The sequence below is a fragment of the Melospiza georgiana genome, chromosome 2 (assembly GCF_028018845.1).
Source record: "Melospiza georgiana isolate bMelGeo1 chromosome 2, bMelGeo1.pri, whole genome shotgun sequence".
Classification (NCBI taxonomy): domain Eukaryota; kingdom Metazoa; phylum Chordata; class Aves; order Passeriformes; family Passerellidae; genus Melospiza; species Melospiza georgiana.
Window position 1 is genome coordinate 71,524,514 of NC_080431.1, and position 22,732 is coordinate 71,547,245.

Genomic DNA, 22,732 nt, shown 5'->3' on the forward strand with positions numbered 1-22,732 from the left:
TGCCACTGTAATGCCAACCCCCAGTCCTGCTGTGATGGCACACTACTGAAAAGCTAGATACAAGCACATCCCAATGAAATTTACCACAATGAATTTGTTTTAATACATTGCAACATTTAACTTGTCTTTACTGGACTTTCTCCTAAAAAAAATAAAACAACAATAGTCTAACTTCCTTAAAAATGGATATTGCTAATGTTGGATAGGTTGCTCAGACAAGTTCTGGATTCCCCATTCCTGAAAGTGTTCAAGGCCAGGCTGGATGGGGGTCTGAGCACCCTGGTCCAGTGGAAGGTGTCCTTGCCCACGGCAGGGGAAAGTTAGAACTAGATGGTCTTTCAATGTCCCTCCCAACCCAAGCTGTTCTATGATTCTATCATATATTGAACTAGCAAAATCAATCAAATAAATTACTGTTTTATCAGGAAAGTATAAAAATTTGTGAAGCATCACACTGCTTATCCCCCTCACACAGCAAGTTATCACTTAATTAACATAAGCCTGAAAGAGTTTATCTGCCCAGTCACCGGGGCACGGTGGCACCCGAGAGGCACCTTGGAAGCTGAGAGATCCACGGCCTTTTGAACCAACAGCGATGTACTACCCTGCAGCTCCTAACATGGCAGCAGATATCTCTGTTTAGGCAACACAACTCCAGCCTTCATGCCTATTTGAGCATTGCAGTGCTCATTGAGCATTGCACCAGCTGGCTTTGGGCCTCAGTCATTTGCGTGCCCTCCAAAAGGAGCCCATGAACGCTGCCAGTACAATGGATACCAGTCAGAAGCTTTTAAAAGGAGTAGAGATGGAAGAGGAATTCAGACTGCATCCAGACACTGTCAGCATCCAGACACTCTCAGAATGACAGACAGCTGATCAGATAATTCCTTAACCCAAAGCAAAATAAAATCCTCATGAATTTTCATAATGCATAAAGTCATTACAAAGAGCAAGGATGGGATAACGTGCTCTCTGCCAGTGTGGGAGTACTGTTTGGGTCCCTGTATTTGGCACCATCTACTGCACCCATCACTTGTCTTCCAGGAAGAGATTAAAAACTGAAGCTCTGAGAACAGGCTTTCACTAGATTAGCTCACCAATTCTCTTTTGCTTGCAGATCACATCAATTAAGCACAGAGCAAAGACAAATGTACTGACCTGGTATGAGGACAGCCCAAGTTCAAGCCCCTGCACAATTCGTTTCAAAGCAAGCCAGCTGAGAAAATGGGCTTGAGTCAAAATTCACACCTGCATCGCAATACCCTGACACTTCTGGTTTTAAGGAAAGGAAGGAGAGCAGAACACATCTCTACTGTTACAGATTGAAGTCTGATTTCAATCTTTGCAAGTTACTGAAAACCCAACTGCATTTCTCCCATCAGCTTGACACTCCTTAGCAGAGACAGCACAGGTAACAGCACCTGGGACTAACCTGGTCCTGCCAAGTTGCCAACATTCACAATGACCATATGCCTATATAATCTTTTGCAGTTTCCTTTGCCTTTCATGTCCCTGAGTAAATAGCCACGAGGACTTTGTCACTGCTGGGTCAAACTAGGAAGTTCGTTTGCTCTTTCATGTATCCAGGGGAAAATGCAAGAAAGCTCTGGAGAGCTTAGTGGTACTCCATGAAAAGTGGGAGGGTTACCAGTGTGAGTGAAAGCAGAACATGGGCACTGAGCCACCACCAGCACAGCCAGCTTGAAAACACCACTGCATGCAAGGAAGGGTTTTCTGTGCGGGCACAGAAGGAGTGAGACAAGCAAGCAGGAGGCAGAACATATTCTGGATGTTACCAGTGAGCTGGGCCAACCTGCTGCTTCCCAGAAGTGGTCATGGAGAAGCTGCTTATGCTAGGTCAGCACAAGCAGTACTGCCGAGTGCCTCATCTCAGCACTAGAACTCAAACCCAGAAAATCTGATCCTAGTCCTCATCTCTGCAGCAGCAATAGTTTAATCACAGCAGCCATTGCTCTCACAGAAGGATAAGTAATTGGCACCAGTGATGCAGCACTGACCACTAGAAAGCCACTAGGAGTGCCAACATCATAAGTTTCTGTTCTTGGGCAATTTCTAAAAAAAAACAAAAAACCTCAAGGAATAAGGTTTAAAGAATAAAAACAGCAAGAAACAGAACTGGTTTGTTTAGCTGTTTTTTCCCCAGATATCCTTACTTGATGTCAGGCAAATCTTACTGTTTCCCTGCCTTAAGGAGACACTTTCTCACCTCCAGTGCTATTTATCCCCTCAGGTGGTGCTTAAAAATGAGGAATTAAGGTCACAGTGACAATGCTGGTAACAGATCAGGCAGTGTAACAGAAAATGTGTAATGTAAAATGAAGACTCTCTTGCACTACCTCATCTCAGGTTTAATACTGTAAGAATTTATTCTTAAGGACACTATAGGTAAACTGGATTTGCCTGAATAGCCTGTGTGTGGTATCTATTTATGTGAAGGCTTTGAGCTTCCTGGCTCATTGCTCTATCACCCTATGGTGGTAGAAAGAACAAAAAAAAAGAGAAAAGAAGCTATTAATAATCAAGCAGACAGAATAGTCAGGGTGCAGAGGAGGAGAGGTAAACCTTTGGAGACACAAGTTCACACTCCCCCAAAAGCCACTTGCTGTCAATCCACACAAATGATAACCACTCCGTTTTTTACATTTCATCAGATTCAAAAACCAGTGTTTTTAACCTTCATCAATGGACTAGAGAAGTTCAGACAGTTCTGAAACCATTTGCTGCCTCATACAAACAGGAGCCAGCCCTTGCCTATTCAAAGACAATATTCTCATTTTCATTCACCTGTGGCATGTGGAGACTTGCCAGGCACATCCTGAAAAAATTCACCAGACTCCCTATCTCTACAGTCTCCCCTGCTGGCTTCAGCTTCTCCTAGAGAAAGGAAATAGTTAACTCTTGCATTTGTTCTTAGCAAGTGTTTTGGACTACACTTTGCTATGGCATGCAATAGCTGCCCTCTCCTCATCTCATTAAGGCTGTACCGATGTACCGCACTGTGATGAAATAGGTCTTGCTTTATTTTCATTCAATGCTATGCCAAGTTCAAATTTAAGACGGTCACAATGGTTTTTCCAGCACAAGCAGAAATGAAGAATAATTTAAAAACAAACTACAAACCCAAAACGTTATTTCAGTTTTCCTCCCTCAAGTGTAGCACTGTAGAGTAAAAATGCCTGGATCATTTCCACAATGAAAATATGCAAATTAATTACCCTCTTATGTAGATTGATGCAAGTTATTTTGGTTGAGAACAATGCAAGTCACCCACAGTTTACAAAACAATATGTCAATAAAATGAGCTAGACCTGCTGAAAAAAGTATTTGTTGTAGCTATTTTTGCACATGCATAACCTTGAATTACCATTTTTAGAAAAAAATTACCAGTTTCATGTTCTGATCAGCAACAAGGAAGTTGAAACTTGCTTTTCCTCACATATTAATGAAGCTATTAATGTACCAGACAAAAATACATGTAAGAAGGTTATACAGAGCATATTACCACCCTTCATGATCCCAGCAAATGACAAGTGATAAAAATCGAAAAATTTACAGAAAAAGCTTTTTTATCATCAAGGAAAAAATGCTTCAAGGCATCCAGCATTACTCTCTCAGTGAGCTTTCTCACCCTCCAACCCCCCTGCATACTTGCATGAAGAAAATAAACCTGTGTAAACAAAATGTCACTCCAGATGAAGCCTCACTTTCCATTAGAGCTCTACAACACTTCATAGGACCTTCTGTAAGGGCCAGAGCTGCTTGGTGCTGCAGCCTGACCTGTGACACCAACACTCACCCACCCTGGTCAAGAATCAAGACACAATGCCACAATACCACAGCCATGCTGTGCAAGAGGGACTCAGCACAGGTGTGGGTAGAAAACAGGTTCAGGGCTGGAGATGATGAGACAGTGATGGTTAAAGACACTTCATGCAGTCTGAGGTGTGACTACAGCTATCCATAAGATGCCTGTGGTCAGATCTGCACGTACATCACCCTCCCAGCATGCCCAGCTCAGGGCATGCCTCTCAAAGCCCTTACACAGCAATCCCACAAAAATTAAGGGCCTTGCCAGTTTGCTCTTTTTAAAATTTCGGCAAACTAAAATGAGTCATAAGTACCAGAAATCTTCAAATATGCAAATATATGCTGCAAGGAATCAAAACATTTACCCGACACCTGCTTGCTGGAGGATTTAACTCAGTCAACAAAATTTTCGGGCAACTCTCTGCTGAGTACCCAGCTTCCTGTCACCATCTCAGTTTCTGGGGATGAAGAATCTGGGATTCCTGTCAGAAAACTGTCTCCCACTCCTATCCCTTGTGTTAACTTTCAAGAGCAAGATGGGAGAAAACTGTGAAGTTTCACATTCCTCCGCAATCCAAGTTTCTGGAGAAAGCTCACTTCATCACCTCCTCCCTACTCTGAAAGCTCCTACTGAGCCAGAGGTATAAGAAATCTGATTTTATTCACTGCCCTGAACCTGCAGAGCCTACATTCGCACCTCCCTTGAGGACAGCTCCGGTGTCACTCGGTGCTGCTTGCTGCTCCCCAGAGTGACACCAGCCATGAAGGGCAGCTCGGGGACAATCCCCACCAGCCGCAAAGCTCCCAGCATCAGCTGCAGAACAGACCGTGGGTCCTGCTAACTCCACTCCACAGCTGCTGGGAGAAGTATTTCAGCTGCTGATCTGCATTACATGAAGCTGTTGCCCTAGAAACCTAAGTGAAATTACAAATTCAAGCTAAAAAAAAAAAAAAATAAAATTGTTTTTGCAAAAACTTCATACTTCTTGCTATACCTTTTCCCCTCCCCATATTTTCTGCAAAGGCCTAAAATCCAATAAATGCAAATAAAATCACAGAAACACATGAAGAAGCCTTCCAATTACAGACAGGGAGCAATTTCCAAGCACTAATATTACCTGCATCTTCTTGGACATCATATTGAGACTTGGCAAATCAAAACAGTTATTGCAATGGGGTTATATTACTCAGGTCCAATTAACAGTGGATGCAGAAGTGAAATGAGATAAACACTACTTTATGCGAGCAGTCTTACTGAGTCTGTGACATTACCAAAGATCAAAAGAAGTATCTTAAGCAAGATATTTTCACTGCAAAATAAATAAATACATTTTAATGAGAAGGAAAATATTCTGCGTGTCAAGAATTAGCAACTTGAATGTGGAGCAAGATTCCCTGACTGCAGTGGAAAACAGACCTTAAAAACATCAGATTAACCAGAAGCCTGCAACAACAGCTCACCCTATCACTTCTTAAAGCTGAAAGTACAGAAGGAAATGTAAACTAATACATATTCTATTTCTGCAGGATACGTATTTTTCCCTACTCACCTCCATACAGACGGATATTACTTCTCCATAGGTGTATTATCTCTCTGTATTTCTATTTCCAGAAAGTAATAAAATAAAAATGTATTTATCTGAGGCCACCATAGAAACAGGGAAAAAGTTCCAAAAGTCACCTCCCTGCCTCCTCAAAAACTTAGACCAGATATATCAAATTTAAGATGCTACAACAGAAAACCCAAACTAAAAAAAATCTGAAACAAACAAAAAATCTAAATCTAAATAACTAAACAAACAAAAAAACATAAATAACTAAATAAACAAGAAATAAAGTAAATAAATCAATCAGAAAATCCAAATAAAGAAAATCCAACAGAAAATTTTAAAAGGTGGATGTGACCTGGTTTTTCATATCTTTTATAAAATAGGCAAAGAGAAAAACCTTCAATCTCTTAAAAAATTCTTGAAAAATTACTTTCAAAGATGACTGAATAGGATCAAAAATTATGAGTTATATCTTTACTGTACAAAAAGCAAGGCAGAAAAAACCATCCAAAATATATTCCAGATTTCTTTTCAACCACTGACTTTTCAACCACTTTAGCAAAAGCTACAAGAGGCAACATCATGCAACCATCACAGGAAGGAATACTCCAGCCTAACTGCAATCTGGACTTGCATTAGAAATAGCCATACTTCATCAAACCATATAATATTATGATTTTTATCTATTGGTTTGATGCTTCCTGAAGTGAAACACAGCTCTGGAGCTGTGCTATAAAACCAACGATATCACAGACCCCAGTTTCACATGCTTCGTTTTCATGAACATGCCAAGGACTTCTTCCTCTCAATGTTAGGCTTAGATTTTATAGCAAAGCTAAAAAGTTCTCTCAGACAGCTACATCTCATACTAGAGATTTTATTAGGCCAGTTTTTCACTTGCATTTGCACACTACCATGTGAAATCCATAGTTCTGCAAAAACATAATTCCATGCTTACAACAGGGAATACCCAGTGTTGTGATGGAGGAGTGCCACACCTAAAGAAGCTCATGCCAGGTCAGATCAGAGATGTTTCCAGTTGGCTGGTAGTGGCAGCCTGAAGACAAAGCACCAGTGAAGAGGAATACAGGGGAGAGAGGGAAAAGGCACCTCCCTTTTATTGTAAATTCATTGTGATATTTCCAAAGTCACTGAGACACAAAAATATCACACTCCAAACACCAGGTTTACTTTGGGAGACAGCTGTGCAATGAGGTCGTCCTAAATTCCCTTGCAGGATGGACTGCAGAGACAAGACCCTAGGGCAGAGATACACTTCAACCTCCCTCTGGAGACAAGAGAACCACATCCATGTCTCTAATAATTTCTTTAATTAATATCTTTCATTAATGTATCTTAACCCTTCTATGTATTCATTTGTTACTTTGAAAAAGACTGGACTTACCTTTTTGTCCCAGTCATTTGGCAGGTTTGCCTTTCATTACTCCTGCAACTGATTCCACCACACAGCTGTGCATTAAATAAAGAATAATTTCTTCTCAGAAACTCCCCAAATATAAAGCTGTTATACACCAAGAAATTATTTTAATATCTCATATGCCTTTAGTACTGTATCACTAGTTTTACAAACCTCTAGAAGACTCCAGAAACTGTCTGTATAACTTCCTTAGCCTGCAAAGTAACAAGATGACTCAGTTAATTTATTTACATTTTCTTTAATTTGGCATGTTAGCCCTCAGAGACATTACTTTGTTGTCATCTTCACTAAAATTCTGCCTTGTTAGCGTCTAGAGAAATCAATGCCATGAAGCAGTTCATTTTTATAACTTCATCTTCTTTCAACCTAGAGCTTCATTAATGTGATAACTGAACAGGTACACAGCTCGCTGCCTCTCTATGTGTTAAGTAAATTTATACAAAAATAAAAAGAGAAAAATTAGATGAGGAAGCTTTTTACTTCTGTGCAGGCACACGCTTATTTTTTATTAAAGCATCTCATTAAAGTTTCTGAAAGTTTTTTAAACTGTTTGGAGAATACCTAGCGGGTTTCAAGGTGCAATAACCATCTCTTATTCTTTTCCACCTTGTTGCCTAAACAATGGAAAAATTTTTGGAAGAGATGGAAAATGGGAGAACTACACTTTTGATTTTAAAAGTTTGCCTAAACAACTCTGTTTGGGTGAAAATCCTTTTTTGTCAAAGCCAAAGCAACCAAATAAACATAAGTAAAGATTCAGGGGTTCCAAAGCATTTCCAGAACAATGGCTCATTCATGATTTCTCACCATATTTTCCACTGAAGCAGCAGATTTGGCTTCCCAGGGTGCTGACAGGTCTATAGCTGCCACTTTGTACCCACCAGGCGGCCCCAGAGCAGTCCTGGCTCACCAGTACCAGTGCATACCCCACCCATTGCTGTCACTGCACCAGCGCCCCATCCCCAGTTCAGCTCTTCCAGCTGCTTCAAGTTTAGATGGAAATGCCATTATCTGAACCCCTCATTCAATACACATCAGTCTGCATAAAGCCAGGTCTGAAACTTCTCTTCCTTAAAGAAATTAAAATAAGTAATGGTTAATACTGATAGACTTGATCCTGTTTTGTATTGACATGACTATATTCTGACCCATGAATTAATGAATTACTCCTCCCTCACCCCCAGGATGTTCCCAAAACATGCTAAGTTACATGGTCACAGCCTCTTTCCTACTCTACCTTATGTGATCCCCAGATATACCACAACAATCGCATCATCCTTTCAATAACTTCAAACCTCAAGAGCCAGAACTACAACCATAATCACATAACTAAATAATGAGGCTTCCCAGTGCAAAATGGAAGCAAGAGAGCATTCCCATTTTGCCTTGCCAAACTCCAGTCCTTCTTTCAGTGGCCTCCTCATTATGTGCAAAATAATTGGACTCCTATCCTCACGCTCATTGGGGAGCAGGAATAGTGTCGTCACTTGCTCACCACACAAATGGCCTTCTGAATCAGGGCACCACGGCTCCTGCACACCCCCTGTGACAGCAGCCCTGAGCAGGGGGTCCCACAGTCCCTCTGCCACCCACGCCGTGGCATGGGACACAAAAAGAGACAGTGCCTCGCACCAAGGTCAGCAATCACATGTGCAACACAATAATCTTGCATGGCCTCAATTAATCTGCTTTTGTCCCTCCATCCATAAAACCCAAAGACAATGGGTTTGGCTATCCCTGCATGGGAATGCAGGGCTGACACAAGTTTTATCTTTATTTTTAACAACCAAAATAAAACATGTTTTCTGCAATTCTGACTACTCTTTGCTTTATGCAACTAACCCCTGATTAAATTGCTATCTCATCTTCCTTACTGTGTGAGGACTTCAAGTCTGTTTAGGGTCCTTTTCCGCTCACTGACCTATTTGCTACCAAAAAGACAGGCATTAATAGGATTTCCTCTCTCTTTTAATTTCTGCTATTGCCTTCTTCCTAATTGCTCTTTCCCAAATAGAGTTTCTGTAAGTTAAGCATGCTTACCTCTATCAAAAACTTTCATCCAGAATTTCCACAAAACACAATGCCCAAATGCCCTCATGCTCTCAACAGCAGATATCTACAGAAAGTATTTTATCAATTTCTAATCATCCTGGATCTTCAAATCAAGAGAAGCCTAGTATTAACACAGTCTCTCTCTCTCTCTAAATATCTTTCTTTATTCTTTTCTCTCACCAACACAGTTCTCTAACAGATACTAGTATGGTAACATTACTGGAGGTCACTAAACTCACCCAAGATGATAAGTGGGGAACTTTTCTCATCCAATTCAGCCAGCTAAAATTTATGAATCTAATCTAAATGAGTCAACTTCACTGCCATGGTAATCAGCATGAATCACCCACCCTGAGTTCCTGGCCAGATACATGGGAAGGAAGGAATGAAACCCACCTGGAAGCGCTTATCATTAACCATAGAGGGAGGCTGTGTTACTAAGCTGGGGTGACCTTTCATGCATAGAATTCCTTTATCTCTAGCTCTGCTGATGATAAGGAGGTCAGGGGACCTGTCTTCTTTGGTGGGGAAGGCATCAGTTCCCAGGACTCAGACAAACCACAGCTCATGGGTGATATTTGACTACTTCAATGTCTGAACCAGTTTTCTTTAGAAAAATACAACTTCAGCGCTGTTCTCAATAGTCTCTTATAGGAAAGGGAAAAGCAGGAGGGAAACCCAAAGTCAAATCAAAATCCACAGTACCCAAACCAATATGAGTGACTTTTTAAGCACTGCAGAGCTAGATCAAGCTTATGTGTCTTCTTCCTCCTGGGCAGAATTGCTGAGCATAGTCTGCTGCTCATCAAAAATCTGAGGACAGCTGGGTCCCAGATCTCACTCAACCTCTAGTACTTGTGAGGCCATGGAGCAAGTCAGTTCACCTGCCTCTGCCTTGATTCCTTAATTTCTAAAATGGGAGCAAGTCAGGATCTTGTCCTCACTCGTGAAGCCTTTTGATATGTATCAGTGAAACAAACTACAGGTTTGTGGGCTGGAGCTGTGTCTGCAAAGCGCAGACACAAGCCTCCAGAAGGGGCTGGCTGGAATGACCAGTGACACCATACCAGATAGCAGCAGCTCGGGGCTGCTTAGCAGCATTTTCACTTGTTATCAGTCATTCCTATCGAACTGCTCCATCATCTCCCTCTTTCTAAAGGTTCATCTTATGCAACACTAAATACCAAGATATAGCAGATATTTTCTGGGAACTCATTAAAGAAAGCAATGGCTACAACAAATCAGGATCCCTGTGTGGAGGTGGAGCACAGGTCTGTCCATTTAAATAGTCAGGGCTTGGTACTAACCCCTTCCCGGGAGACAGAGCTTTGGGACTTACTGCTAGGAATGAGACAAGCTAACATCAGCACTGAAACCTTGACCCTCAGAGATTCTGCAGGCTTGTACAATAAAAGACAATGCAAGACCTGACGGTAATATGTAATAACATTTCTCTCCAAACGAATTTGGGAAATATTCCCTAACGTGTCAGAGTTTCAGGATTTCCACTTCTCCCTCCAGTTTCTTTTTTCAGTGGAAAAAACACAGGCATGTGGGGCAAAGATGACAAAATGGTTTCCTTGGAGGGAATGTTGGCCTGTAGACTTATTTATTCATTCTGTAACCACTAAGTGACTATGTCAGGGCAGATTTCAAAGTCTGAGTACTATAAAAGATCCCAAACCTTTATATGTTCACAGCACAGTCAGCAATGAAGTCTGCTCTAACTCAGGGTACACTCTCTCAGGAAGAAAAGAGTTACCATTTTGCAAATGGCAGCAAACCCCACATACACCTCATTCCTGTCTTTGTCCCAATGACCTAATTAAGAGCTAAAAAAGAATCAGTACGGAAAAGCAAGCTAGAAAAAAGGTTTTTCTTTTAAATTCACAGACTGATTGATACCTTCAAAATCCACAGTCTGGTGTGTTTTAACTTAATTGTGTGGTTTTGTTTGGCTCATGATAAAATAACATTACTGAGAATGAAGTGCTCCTGCTGGCAGTTGCAAAGATGAGATGAGTTCAGTCTGTAGCATTCCTGCATCTAGATCTCAAGAGCCACCTGATTCCTCCAGCATCACCTGGGGTTTACCTGCTGGAATAAGCAGGCTGAAGTACCTCCATTTGCAAGGGATGACATGCAACTCTGCACGATGGTTGGTTTACAAGTCCTGCTCTGCAAACAGCAGGTGCTCAGCAAGCACTCTGCAAAGGGCTCTGCTCCCATCTCCACCCAACACATCAGCTTCAGCCTCATGCTCATTGCCCAAAGAAAGGAAGGAAAGAGCAAACCAACCAGTGACATCTCCCTCAGGAAACACACCCAAAATTAATCCAACTTTGCCATTTCCACAGAATCTCACCCCTAGGACTTCCTAGCAGGTATATATGAAAAGAAGATATATTCAAAGACTTCATTTTTACTTTGGATAGGAAACCTGGCACTGACTTTATTAAGGCATATTTGAGCAAATGCCATGCCACAGGCAGCTCTGGCTTTAGAAGGCTGTTTTGATAGACCCAGAGCTGAGTATTACAGCAGATAAAGCTATCCTAAAAATCCAGCCCTGAGCTGTCATTTCATTACACTCAGAACTGTATAACCAAGAAAGGTTTTCAATTACAACCCGGGCTTATATTTTTAAATATTTGTTATAGTTAGCCCTGGATATTTTGATGTGAAACTTGATCAACATGTTGATATATGCAGAGATTATTAAGTCATCCAGCCTCTACTGGCAAGGAAACAAATATTCACGAGAAGTCACTATTCCTTTTGTTTGAAATCCAAAGAATCAGATTCTAACCTCTGCTTCACTCTGGTGGATGGAAAATGACTCCAAAACCGCCAAGATGTACTTAACCAAGAGGACAGCAGAAACTAGGACTTCTGCTGACCTTCAGCAATAAACACAGTTCACTGTCAGTACAATAAAGACAGCCCACGCATAAAGTGCACCCTGAAGGTGGCCAACCCTATTAGGAACAGCCTTGAAGAGCAACATTATTTAAATCCAGTAAGGACATACCACAGTAACAGCCACAATCCTCAACATACACACACACTGCACAAGAACTCCCACTCGCCACAGGATAATGACCTACATAATTTCTGCTTAATGACTCCTATTAGAGCCAGTGCATATCTCCATACAGCCCCTGAAGGGCATCTGTGAGGATGGCCGTGAGCACGGCATGCTCTGTGGCCACGACAAGCCCCCTGCCCAGCCTGCCTGCTGTGCAAGCCCCAGCTGCCCCGGAGCACCTGCCCTTGGGTTCACCAGCTCCGGAGAGGGCTTCACCTCCTGCTGCAGCTTTGGTCCTGGTGGCAACACGTGAACAACCCTCAAGATGCAGGGTTGACGTACCCGAGTGAGTAACAGCGCTCCTACAGCTCCAGCAGCACATCCATCAGCAGAGAAATTACTTCTAATGTAAAAAGCTAAGCTCTCTTTTGCACTGGTACATGGAACTGCGGCTGGGCATGGTAGAAGAGCACACAGGAGATAAAAAAGCAACAAAAGTGAGAAAGGCAAATTATATGCACAAAGGATCACTGCAGGATGCTTCAATTTCCCTCCTTTTGCCAGGACCGTCTTAATGTGGACGCAAGCCAGGCCAGTCCACACTGCAGGAGAATTCTTTGCAGGGCATACACTGCAAGCTGTGATAGACTGTTACATCTGCAGGAATCATGGAATGCTAAATTCATCTTCAACTTGGGTTGAGGAGAAATTGTGCATCACAGCAATTGGGAAGCCAAAAGAAAATCTCTTAGAAGAATCAGTGAGAAAAGTGATGTGAATTTCTCCAAAAAATGCATTTCTTTAGCTCATCTGCCTATCACAGTAATGCCTTAAAGTTTCTGGGAACAGGTAGAAACACTGCTTTTTTTATTACTACCATCTTCATTTTTATATACAAAACAACAAACCAGTACTGTAAGGGATGAAGCATTCCTAAAGTTACCAAATTTTGAGAAGTCAAATTTGATTCAATCTCAGCCAGATCCTCTGTACATCACTGTCTCTCAGAATCTATGTCCAGACACATATTCCACTTGCATGTGGTTAGATAATGAAAAACTAAGTCCGAAAGCCCATTTCAGGTTTGTCAATCTAAGAACACTGAACAAAGACATCAGCCATGTTGTTCTAGCCATGCTGAAAATCTCAGGTATTTAAGACAGTTAAAAAAAAAAAAGTCAGTAAAAGGCTAATATAGCTGCAGTTCCCTATCCATCTTTCTCCTTAACCCCATTCTCCAGCCAGGTACCTAGCATAGTCCAGGACCCCAAAACTTCCATGTTTCTTTTCTGAGTCACCACCATCAGAAAACTGCATCCACCCAGTGTTTCTTTTCCCCACCCTTTACTCCTCCACATGCATTAACCCATGCCCAGACAGAGCAGTACATTCTACTCACAAAAGATTACCTTGCAGTCTTCTCCCTTTCACTTTTTCCTTAGTCCTTCCATCCACACAGTCTACACGTGAACAAGTCAGCTGTGGATCAGCTGATATTTGTTAATGCTCAAGAATCATTTCAGCTGTCACTAATCCACTGCAGAGAGAAACAGCTCTTGGAAGGGTGTTTCAGAATGCAGCTTCTCAAAACAGCTGAGGAAGCAGAGAGAAAGGAACAGAACTCTGCATCCTGCTGCTTTAACACAGGATGCAGGTCTTTTCCCTACTCCATGGTAATCCATAGGGAACCACCTATGGTTCCAGCAGGGCCCTTCAGGCTCTCGCTGTCAGTGTGACCTGCTGGTTTATTCCAGGGCAGAACTCAAGCACACACTGTGCAAGCTCAGAGGAGCAGGGCCCAGCATGAGTCCAGCTACACCCCACCATGTCAATCCACCCAAAGACAAACCACAGCCAAACATGGATTGGCAAAGGACAATCCTCAAAGCCCCGAAAGCAGCATACATGTGCCTCACCATTTACTCCTGACCTCACGACATGGCTGCAAAAGCACACAGAAAATTTACTTATAGTCCTAATGATCTGAATCACCATGGTTTTTACTCATGCAGTAAACCACACTAAAGGAGCCTTGTGGGCATCTTTAAATATTCCCTGCACCAAACGTGCTGGGTAGAGAACCTCCCAAAGAGATGCTGCCATGCAAAGCTGAGGGAAGTGAGCCAGCAGCCTGCACGGCTCAGGGCTGGAAAAGCCTCATCCAATGCACCAAAGGTGATCCAAATCTCACACATCATTTGGAGAGAACTGTGTTCACACATAGAAGGTCAACAGTAAGACTTTAAAACCAGTCTGCTCCCTGAAGACTCACAAAAATCTCAGAATTATTCAGCCCCCTGGGTCCAGGCAAGTGACGGAAGTGTCAAAAGGCTTCACCATCACAGCGTCTCCAGCTATTCAGTATCTGACAACATGGAAGGCTTTGGCTACCGGAAAGCAACATTTGCCTTTTCACTCTGCTTGCATGCAGGCCCTAAATGAAAAATTCCAGCTAAAAATAACAATAATAACAATTACTCCTGCTGTTCTACCCAGTCCTCTAGCTTCTCTGTTAGAGGATCACTTGCTTCTGGATAGGGCTTGTCAAATCCTAGACTTGTCTAGGTTTGGACTACTACAATATTATGAACACCCTCTACCAAGGGCAAAGCAGAAGCAACTTTTTTTTTTTTTTTTTTACAAAGTGCAAGAATAAAGAAAAAGGCTGTTCTTCTCTAAAAGAAACCAGCAATTATGCTTCCTTAAAAATCACAGCAGTGAATAGTGGTGTCTCAATTTTGACTAAAAAATATCACAGTAAACCTCTGGAAAAAATGTCTATGTAAAACCTCAGCTCTGAGTTTATTGACTACCAGTGTATCCATCACTGCACTACAGCAAAAATCCATAAAGCTAGGTCATCCCAACACAAGCTGGCAATGCTACCTCACATGCAGTCACACCACAAAGATGCAGCCAGGCAACTAGTGACTTCACTCACCTGGACGGCAGCAAGAGCTGCCATTACCTAATTGCCACACAAAGGATGAATGAAAGAATGAATTCCAACATCAGCTTTCAAAAAGAACTCAAAAACCCAACCTGAACAATCAACCTAACCAAACCAAACCAAATTATATAACCACACATGCATATCTCAAAATTATTGACTGCTTATTTAAATAGGGACGCATGGATAGACAAGAAGCTCCTGGACAAACTCAAACACAAAAAGGAAGCTTCCAGAGGATGGCAGCAAGGACAGGCAGCCTGAAAAAAATACAGAGAGACTGTCTAAGCAGACAGGGAGCAGGTTAGGAAAGCCAGAGAACTAACAGAATTAATTCTGGCCAGGGATGTAAAGGGCAACAAGAAAAGATTCTATAGCTACAGCAATGAACATTTTCCAAGGGCATGTAGAGATAGAATAAGGGGTAATGTATTAAAACTGAAAGCAGTCAGGTTTAGATTAGATATTAGGAAGAAATTATTTACTGTGTGGGTGGTGAGGCACTGAAACAGGTTACCCAGCAAAATTGCAGCTACTTCATCCCTGGAAGTGTTCAAGGCCATTTTGGATAGGGCTTTGAGCAACACGACCCAGTGGAACGTGTCCATCCCCATGGAAGGAGAGTTGGAACTACCTATCTTTAAGGTCCTTTCCAACCCAAACCATTGTAGGATTCCATGAAATGTGACGAGTCATCAAAAAAATTCACTCTGTAACAGAATACAAAGGCATCCTCTTAAGACTCTGGGTGCCATGATTTGTTTAGGCAATGTGGGACATAATCATGTTTCATATTAAGAAGATATTAGCGCTACACATCTGACAGCAAAACAGACATTTATAATGTCACTATATGCACTTACCAAGAAATACAACCTGCACAATCATGCAAAGTGCTCAGATGGTTTAAAGGCAAAAATCACCTATGTTCAATGTTATTTAGGAATATTAATAAGCTCCTTTATTTTTAGATTTGAAACATTAATAGCCGCTCTGAAGAGGGCTCACTTCTAACCTTTGACAACATTCAAGTGTCTGTAATTTTATCAGATTGTTTGGATTTTGATTGAGCTCAAGTCCTGAAGCTACAATTAAACTTTCAGCTACCTTCTCTCAATAGGCTTCCTGCAACAGCTGGAAGACTCTTTGAAGTCTGCAAAGACATGGAAGAAACATTATTTATGGCTGGATTGCACAGTGCAAGCAGAAACAAGTTGTGTTTCTGGTGCATTTCCAGTGCTGGTGACAGACGATTTCTCACCAGCACTACAGGAAGTCCTCAAAAAAGATTTCCTTCTACCCAGATGCTCTACAGGACCAAGCTAAGAAGCTGGAAATGCTGCAGGGCAGGATTTCAAGAGCTCAGAATGGTCCAAAAGCAACTCCTACTACAGTCAGCATTAAATCCCACCACCAGCTCCACTGCAGACAGAAGTGGCCTAACTCAGCCTGTTGACAGCTACCTGCCTAGAAAGCCCAGAACATCTCAGGATGGTCTGCTAAACTCATTTAAAAATTTATTTTTTTTTAAATTAAGGATGTATTTTAAAAAAAGGGGAGAAATCAGCTTAGATAGTAGAAAAGGAAGGAGGATTTCCATCCAGAGAAGCCACCCCACGTACTGCCACATCTCTCAGAGCAGCTCTGCAGCCACGGGACAGAGCTGTGCACTCTGCAGGAGCAGGGAGAAAGCACCAGTGAAGCCCTGCAGCAGGGGCTGCACTGTGGTGGCACATGTGTAATGACCAAGCCAACACGCACTGATGTCAAAGGAAGTTACATTCACATGCTGGAAGCCATACAATTAGTAGTGTCATCATCTAGGAGAAAGAAATTAAATATTGTTTTCTCCCAGGCAAAGCCACTGGTGCTTTTCATTTGTGTTAACTTGCTTTAAGTGCCTGTAGGGTCCATGCCTTTGATTTACTGTGGATGATGGGCAGTACAGGCATAGACATATTTCGGTGTAATTATTATGGTAACCAGGCTCATACACCAAGAACAGCAGCAAAATCAACAACAGCTCAATAAGATGATGGAGAATTTTCCAACACAAAACCCTACATCTCTCTACATCCCTGCAATCCTACTCAAGGTCTGTTCTTGATTCTTTCAAGAAAAAAAATGAGTGAAATCAGCAAGTTTTCATATCACTGCTACTAATCCCATGCAACATCAATTTCACCCCTATATTTTGTAGTTTAGATTTTAGTCTAATCATACAATCATTTATGTTGGAAAATACCTCCAAGACCATCCAGTCCAACCACTAACCCAGCACCACCAAGTCCACCACTAAACCATGTCCCTAAATCTCCATCTACACATCCTTAAATCCCTCCAGGAATGGTAACACATTACTTGGCAGCCTCTTCCAATGATTGACAGCCCTTTCAATGAGGAAATTTTTCCTAATATCCAATCTTAATATGCCTTGACAGAACTTGACACCATTTCCTCATGTCCTATGGCTTTCTACATTGCAGATGGACTTCCACTAGTTACACACTCCTTTCAAGCAGTCTTGAGAGTGATCAGATCCCCCCTGAGCCTCCTTTTCTCCAGGCTGAACATCCCCAGGTCCCTCAGCTGTTCCTCACCAGACTTGTGCTCCAGACCCTTCCCCAACTCCGTTGCCCTCCTCTAGACACTCAATGTCCTTCTTGCAGTGAGGGTCCAGAACTGGACACAGGATTCGAGCTGTGGCCTCAGCAGTGCTGGGTACAGGGGGACAATCCCTGCCCTGCTCCTGCTGGCCACACCAGTGCTGATCCAGGCCAGGATGCCATCGGCCTTCTTGGCCACCTGGGCACACCCTGGCTCATGTTCAGCCACTGCTAACCAGCACTCCCAGATCCTTTTCCACTGGGAAGCTTTCAAGCCACTCCTCTCCTAGCCTGAAGCACTGCACAAGAAGTTAAGAAAAACAAGCAAGCTAAGAACAGCATCTCTCCTCTCACACTGCATCACCTGATCCATATTCTAGTCCACAAGTCCTGTCTCCAGCTCAGCCTTCAAGTGCAAGCACTGAAGAGAACACATTACTTAGGGCTTAGAAACACAGCAAAGATACAATGATGGTTATCATCAACTCTTTGATTTGCACTTATGTAACAAAAAAAAAAAAATCAAACCTCAAACCCAGAAGCTGGAGGTCTGTGCAGATCCCAGAGCAGAGGTTTGAACAACAGCCCAGCAGGGTTTGCTCAGATCCCTTTTCACAGCACTGCCATCTTTTGCTTCCTGACAGTACTAACAGTGCCCAAAACTTGCCTGCATTATAACACACAACCAGATGTTAACCGCTAATATGACTTCAGGGTCTAACACAATGCCTTTTATGACATGTATAGTTTTTTATACTGGGACAAAATGAGGCCCATGCACTTACATAAAGTAAATAAGAATTAGTACTGTTTTGTTTTAGGTGCATAAATCCTCATAGCAAACAAGCTAAGAGACATTAACAAGGCATAATTTATAAATGTTCAACATATTCTCCTTATTTAAGTCTGTTAAAGTAAGGATGCACATGCAAGACAGGCTACTCAGCTTCACATTAATTTATACTTTCATTTCTTTCATCATCAAACAGGAGAAAAATACCCAAAAGTCTGGCGTGAATGCAAGGTAGAAGAATGTACTGTAAAAGAAAACTGTCTACACTGGAATTGAAGACACCACAGTGTTTCCACTAAAAAAAAATAAATAAATTAAAAAATCACACAAATTCAAATACCTCAATCCTAGTCAACATTTTTGGTATATATTAAAAAACTGTCTTCTATTCCACTGGATATAATAAACTGAAGCAACACATTATTGTTGTGATGATCAGTTTTATTACATGGTCATGACCTGGACTAGCTCTCAATCAGCACTGATTAAATACATATTCTGATTTTCTGTACCAAATACCTTTCAAGTTGTGGAAAAAAGTGGCAAACGCTTCCCATTTGTCAATGTCATGTAACATAAAAATTTATCTAGATGCTGGATATATGAAGTGTCTCTGAGAATAACTCACTAGATCACATACATACAGAAAACTCAGTCAGCGTGCACAGGCTAAGTAGGGATGAATTAATGAATGTACTGTTGCTTCACATATTGAATGTCTGTCACTAAACCAATAATTTGCAAATGCAGAAGCAGGGACTGGGAGATGCACTGGCTGCAGGCATTGACAGATCCCTCCTCTGCAGTTTCAAGAAGCTAATTGTGCTCAGTTCAGAGTTCTTGATCCATGTTCCTGGGAATGACTCAGGACACAAGCAGCAAGACAGACAGCATGTGTCCACGTTTGGGGTTTTGTTTCCACTCCTATCTGCCCTGATTTCCTTCCCAAGAATGCTGTGCTCATGAAAGGCACAGCATGACATCCTAAGAGACTTCTGTCTTCTCTGCCTCACAGACTCAGTCTGGGTGGCAACAGAAAAGCAAAAGGTTCCCCAGAGAACACACCAGGATTACCAACAAGAAGGGAGAACTACTTCTGGATTGAAGTTTTGGCCCATTGTCATCTATGGCAAAACTCCCACTGAAGTCAGCACAGCCAGGATTTCACCTCTGTCGCAGCAATTTTGAGTCCCTGCCCATTCTGCCTTGGAACTTCCAGCCGGCACAATAAGGGTCTGAACAGTGCCAAGAGCTTTTGTATTATGTACTGCAGGCAGAAGTCATGAAACCCTTCACACAAGCAAGCAAATACTCATCAAACAGTCAGGAAATTTCAGACACTGCTGAACTGTAGGGGATTCAGACCTGTATGCAGAAGCATGATGTTTCACACTGGCACATCATTCTAAAACAAACCTTATCCTAACCAACTTTCTGTCCTTCACAAAAACCTGCCTGTAAATACAAGCTGTATGACTGCAGTTGGCATCTGTCTAAGGACATTTTAGAACTCACCACAGAAATATATCTGTAGTGGAACAGCACCTACAAACTGCTCCTAACAAGCAATGGCTAAACACCCTAACTGCCTCCTAATTGTTCATTTCACTGTATTTGACAGAATCCATCAACCAGAGTACATCAGGTCACAGTAGGGCAACACGGTAGGAGCCAGGACAACATAACCTGCCTGAACAGAAGTCTCTCATGTGAGAAACAGAGCAAGCCAGCAATTTAGGGAAACTTTGGGGGGAAGGCAGGTTTTACCCCATCCCTGTCCAGCACACAGGATAACACAACACAGAAACACAGCACACAGGTCAGGAACCAGCCTACATGCTGTCAGCATGGGGGTATGGAGCACAGTCATTACAATGCCAACAGATGCTTTGTTAAGAATCAAGCTTAAAAATAAACAGGAACAAAACTAAGTAAAACTATGGTTTACTGCATCAAGACAAGCACAGCCAACCTGCTGATTTTCTACAACACTAGCACCACCAAAGGATCAGACAGAGGGATATCTACATTTTGCAGTCCTGCAGTACATTGTCTCCTATCTGGCTCTCTCAATAAGACTCTAGTGTTTTTTGGAACACAACGATCACACCTGTAAGCTCTTTCTCAGTAACACTCTGCAACAGCAAGCTAGATCCGAGAGAACACTCCTTCTCTCCTTGCACCCACCACCAAGTCCTCTCCAAGCAACAAAAGGAAATTTTTGTTAACTTGAAGGAGCAGCCCTCTGAATGCCACCAGGAAGAGACAGACAAGTACTAGCCAGGCTATTCTGCCTTGTTCTGCTTTGCTTTCATCCTCCCACAACTGCTCCAGACCAGGAATGAATCCTCAGTGAAAGCAGAGCACCCAGGCAGCAAGCAGAATGGTGCAGCAACTCTCCTCTGCATTCCTCATAGTTTATCCTCTCCTGATTTTTAACTCCTTTGCTGAAGACTCAAACCAAATTTCTTAAAGCTTTTGCTAAATGAGAGACAAGTTCTAACACCTGCGCCTGTGGAGAAGACTTTTTCTTCCTTTCTATTGGAGAGAAGTTGGTTAAGAACACACAAACCCTGATCCAAAGATACACCTCTCCAAACTGTCTGACAGCACTGCAAAGGGAAAGCAGACGGGTATGAACAGAAGCATTCATTTCCTCGAATCCCTTCCTTTTAACCAAACTTGATGCTTTAGTGCCTCTGCCAGTGCTGACTTTCCTTTATGTCCCATGTATTTGTATTTATTTTAATTGAATCTGGGACTAAGGACACTCGGCAACGCTTAATCCTCTCAACAACAAAGCAAGGGCACTAAGCCACCATGAAAAATAGTAATAAAAAAATTTTTAAAAGGTAAAAGACACCCACTGATGCATTCCTTGGGGCACTGCGGCTCTCTTTTCCTCCAGCAAATAATCCAGCGGGATTCAAAAAGTGGGTAGGAGAGGCTGGAATACTTCAATAGCAGAAGTTAGAGCTGGGAGCAGCACGTTTAACCCATCGGCAGCCGGAGCAGGCTCCCTTCCCAGGGGTGCACACCCCAGCCCTTGCACACACACACACACACGGTGTGAGTTTCGGGGCGCGCAGGGGCTGGGAACCCGCAGCGAGCAGCCCCAGCAAAGCCCGGCAGGGACGAGGGGACACGGCTGCAGCCCCCGCTGTCCCGGACAGAGCGCTCCCCCAGCTCCGGAGACTGCCAACGGGGAGGGCAAGGCGAGCCCTCCCTCCTAAAACACTGAGGGGAAAAAATATATGGACAGAGAGAGATCTAGACAGACAGACAGACAGACAGAACAGGCAGGTCCTCCGGTAACACCCGTCTCTCCCCAGCCCAAGCAGCTGCAGCCAGTCCCCAGGCTCAGCCAAGAGCAACTGCAGCTGAAGAGCAGCGACAGACACGCACACCCCCTCGACCTAACTGCCACAAGTTTAAAAGAAAAAAAAAAAAAAAAAAAAAAAAAAAGCCCAAAAACATCACCACCAAAACAACTACAAAATAAAAGCACTTAAAAGGCGGCGAGGAAATTCTTAAAACACGAAAAGCCAGCTCTTGCCTGCTCGCGAGCTAAACCCCGGCGCGAAGCGGGAAGCGCTCCCGGGGCAGCCGCCCACCGCTGCACCTTGCGGGCAGAGCGGGAGCGGGACCGGCCGCTGTCAGGGAGCGGCGCGGGGATGGCAGCGGGACCCGGCACAGCGCAGGGACGCTGTCGCGGCGGAGCCCCCAAGCCAGAAGTTTCCCCGAGTCGCGGCCGAAGCCCCCGAGCCCCCGCGCACCGCCGAGTTTGCCCGAAGGAAAGTTTCTCCGCCATCGCCTCCGCGCCCCTCCCCGAGCCCCAGGCGGGTACGCACCGGCCGGCTCAGCTCCGGGCGCTGCCCCGCGGCCTCCCGCGCTGGGTCTCCATGCCGCCTCGGGCGCCGCCGGGCTCTGGCGAGAGGCAGAGAAGGAGAGGAGTGGGGCGCTCCCCGGCCGGCGCCGCGCCGAGCTCAGCGCAGCCCAGCGCAGCCTGCCGGGAGCGCGGCCCGCGCCCGCCTCCCGCCCGCGGGGAGGGACCGCGCCGCCGCCGCCCGCCCGGGCCCAGCCCGGCCCCGCCCGCCGCGGGGCTCCCGCCGCCCGCAGCCGGCCCACGGGAGGTCGAGGAGGCGCTCGTGGAATGTCTGCCCTCCAGGGGACTCGCCCAAGGTCATCCGCTCCGGGCAGGGCGCCGCGCCGCCCCGTGTCCTCCGCTGCCCCCGGGGGTCCCCGCTCCTCTCCTGCCGCCGGGCGGGCAGTGCCGGCTCTGCGCTCACCGGCGGCCGCCCCGGCTCTGCGCCCCGAGCCCTGCCGGAGCCGCGGGGCGGGCGGCGGGAGCCTGGTCCCCGCCTGGGGAGCGCCAGCCCGGTACCCCCCGACACGGATCCCCGGGTGGCGCTGGCTGAGCGCGGGGACACGCTCCGGGGTGGCAGCCCGATCGCAACCTGCCTGTGAGCGCAGTCGGGTGGCTGAGC

General features: G+C 44.1%; 1 protein-coding gene across 1 annotated transcript in view; it reads right to left on the reverse strand.

The window, feature by feature from the left end:
- Nucleotides 1-22,162, reverse strand: part of FAT3 (FAT atypical cadherin 3) — a 399,748-nt gene extending 377,586 nt beyond the window's left edge. Inside the window, exon 1 of the mRNA XM_058019289.1 lies at nucleotides 22,097-22,162. The gene's annotated coding sequence lies outside the window, so the exon portion shown is untranslated. The remainder of the gene's footprint in view (nucleotides 1-22,096) is intronic.
- Between the last annotated feature and the right edge of the window lie 570 nt (nucleotides 22,163-22,732).